The sequence below is a fragment of the Eurypyga helias genome, unplaced genomic scaffold, assembly GCF_000690775.1.
Source record: "Eurypyga helias isolate BGI_N326 unplaced genomic scaffold, ASM69077v1 scaffold27638, whole genome shotgun sequence".
NCBI classification, from domain to species: domain Eukaryota; kingdom Metazoa; phylum Chordata; class Aves; order Eurypygiformes; family Eurypygidae; genus Eurypyga; species Eurypyga helias.
This window is the reverse complement of record NW_010267966.1, coordinates 7,114-9,751: the sequence shown is the minus strand read 5'-3', so window position 1 is coordinate 9,751 and position 2,638 is coordinate 7,114.

The window sequence follows — 2,638 nt, the reverse complement described above, 5'->3', positions numbered from 1 at the left end:
CCCTGGGGGTGCCTTTCTGGGATGCCATGGGTGGAGAGGCATAGCCCCGGGAAAGCCTTTCTGGGGTGCCTGGAGCTGGGGAGACCGAAGGTGCCTTTCCGGGATGCCCTGGGTGGAGATGGGTGGCCCTGAGGGAGCCTTTCTGGGGTGCCCTGGGAGGGAAGTGGGACAAGGGTGCTTTTCTGAGATGCCTTGTTTGGAGAGGGGTGCCTTTCTGGGGTTGTTTGAGCAGGGGAGATTCAGCCCTGGGGATGCCCTGGATTGGAGGGGAACGACGTGTCTTTGTGGGATGCCCTGGGTGGAGATGGGTGGCCCTGAGGAAGCCTTTCTGGGCTACAGGATCAGATGCAGGGTACCTTTCTGGGGTGCCCTGGGGGTGAAATTGGACAAGGGTGCCTTTCTGGGATGCCCTGAGCAAGGGGGTAAGACCCAGGGACGCCTTTCTGGGGTGGAGGTCAGCCTTGGGGATGCCCTGGATGCAGGGGGAATGAGAGTGCCCTGTGTGGAGGGAAGCCTCCCCGAAGATGGATGGCCCTGAGGGAGCCTTTCTGGGGTGGGGGTCAGCCCTACAGAAGCCTTCCTGGAGCCCCCTGCCTGGACGGGGGAACAGCCCCCCGTAGCAGTAAGGTGGGGACAGAGACACCCCCTGCCCAGATGGAGAGGGGCAGCCCCAGGGGTGAGCAGAATTGGGTGCCCTGGGGTGGAAGGGAGCAATCCCTCTGTGGAAAAGGGGCTGCCCTGGGGTGGCTTTCCTGGGTGCCCTGTATGGACAGCAGTGTCAGGGCTGAGGTGGCAGTGCCCTGGGTGAGGGGAGATGGGCCCGGGGTGCCCTGTGTAGAGGGGGGAGACCAGGAGGTGCCTTTCTGGGTTGCCTCACATGGAGGGCAGCATCCCCCTATGGCAGTGAAGTGAGGACTGGTGTGCACCATGCGTAGGGGATAGCGGGGTGCTCCAGGATCCCCCAGGCATGGATGGCTGAATCAGGATGGGGAAGGGGCACTGTGCTGTCCCCATCCTGCCTGGGTGTTGTCCCCATGTGGCGGCCTGTGCCACAGCAGCAGGTGCGGCACCATATCTGCATGGCAGTGGGGGGCTGCAGGGTACCCCTGCGTGGGGATGGCATCGAGTTAGGGTGAGAGCTGTGTGCTTAGCCAGTTGGTGCTACAGCAAAACCAAGACTGTCAGTAAAGTCTGGGCTTTCCCAGGAGCCCGGGGGTTTACCAGGGACGTGCCCGTGGCCAGGCACCTCTTGGTTGTCCCCATGGGGGGCCATGAGGGCACGGGGCCCTGGACCGTGCCAGGGTTGGGCACCCTGTGTGCCGCAGTGGGGGAAGGCAGCCGGCACTTGGTGAGTAAGGGCCCTGTGGGGATGCGGAGGAGGCACAAGCTTGGAATGAGTTATCATTCATCACTCATTGTGCCCTGGGGTCAAAAAATGCAGTGAGGTGGGGACTCCTTTGTTGGGGTCCCCAACACGCTGTCTCTGAGGTGACAGCGTGACCTGGAGAAGGGTCCTTGGTACTGCCCGGAGCACAGGAGCCTGTCCCATCCTGGCTGAGCTGGCCATGGGGAATGGAGCAGTTGGTGTGAAGAAACGTCCAGTGACAGCCAGAGATAAAGACCTTCGGTGCTTCCTCCCGGTAACAGCGTGGTGACACCCGGGTGCTGCTTGCCCAGCGTGGACCCGCATGGAGAGAAGACAGTTGTAGTGTGGGTGCTCTTATCTTGATCCCAAATTTATCTCGGCCAACCGCTTCGAGTAACCGAAGGGTAGCCTGATAAGGCTGTTCTGCGTGGTGAGTCGGGTGCAGGGGGGAGCAGCTTCCCACACATCCCACCCCTACACCCCCCGCAGTGTCAGCTAGTTCTGCACCCTAGATTTAGTGGCCGGGGTGGGGCTGCCCCCCTCCCCCTGCAGACCGGCTCCGGCTGGGTGCACCGGAGGGGAAATCCTGAATCACGCCCTGCACAGGGGCTGCAGCTGCCCCAGTGGGAGCTGAGCACCAGGAGCAGAGCCCCCTGCCCAGCCCCCCCTGCTTCAGCAGCATGGAGAGACGCTGCATTTCCCTGGCTGGAGCATGAGGTATTCCTAGAAGGTGGGGGCTATCCCGACATCTCCCTTGGCTGACCACGGTGCGACCGAGCGGGGCCGGCAAACCCGATGGAACCGGCTGTGCCGGTACCGCTCTGGGCTCATTCAGTCACGCTGTGGCAAGAGGCTTTGCATGGGAGTGGGGCGGCTCATCTGGTGGCAACCCGTGCTCAGATCAGAGGAAACGTTGTGAAACCGCAGTCTTGGGGCGGTGGGGGGGAGATACCACGAGTTTTTATCAGTGGCATCTCCCCACCACGGGTGCTGCACTGCCAGTGCCGGCGGTCCTGGGTGACTCACCCCGCGCTCCGGCCTGCCTGTCCCTGGCTTTTTTGGGGGAGCAGCTTCCTGCCGCAATGGGCTGGGAAAGATGAGCAGCTCTTTGCTGCCTGTCTGAGCCGGCAGAGCTGTCCCAAATTTCCTGCCTGGGGTGCCTGTGCCGTGCAGCCTGGTGTTCCCGTGATTCTCATGATCCTGCCTTGCAGGGCTGGGAGATGAGAGCCTGGACCTCTGCTGCCTGCCCGGGGGCGCTGCACGGATCAGCCG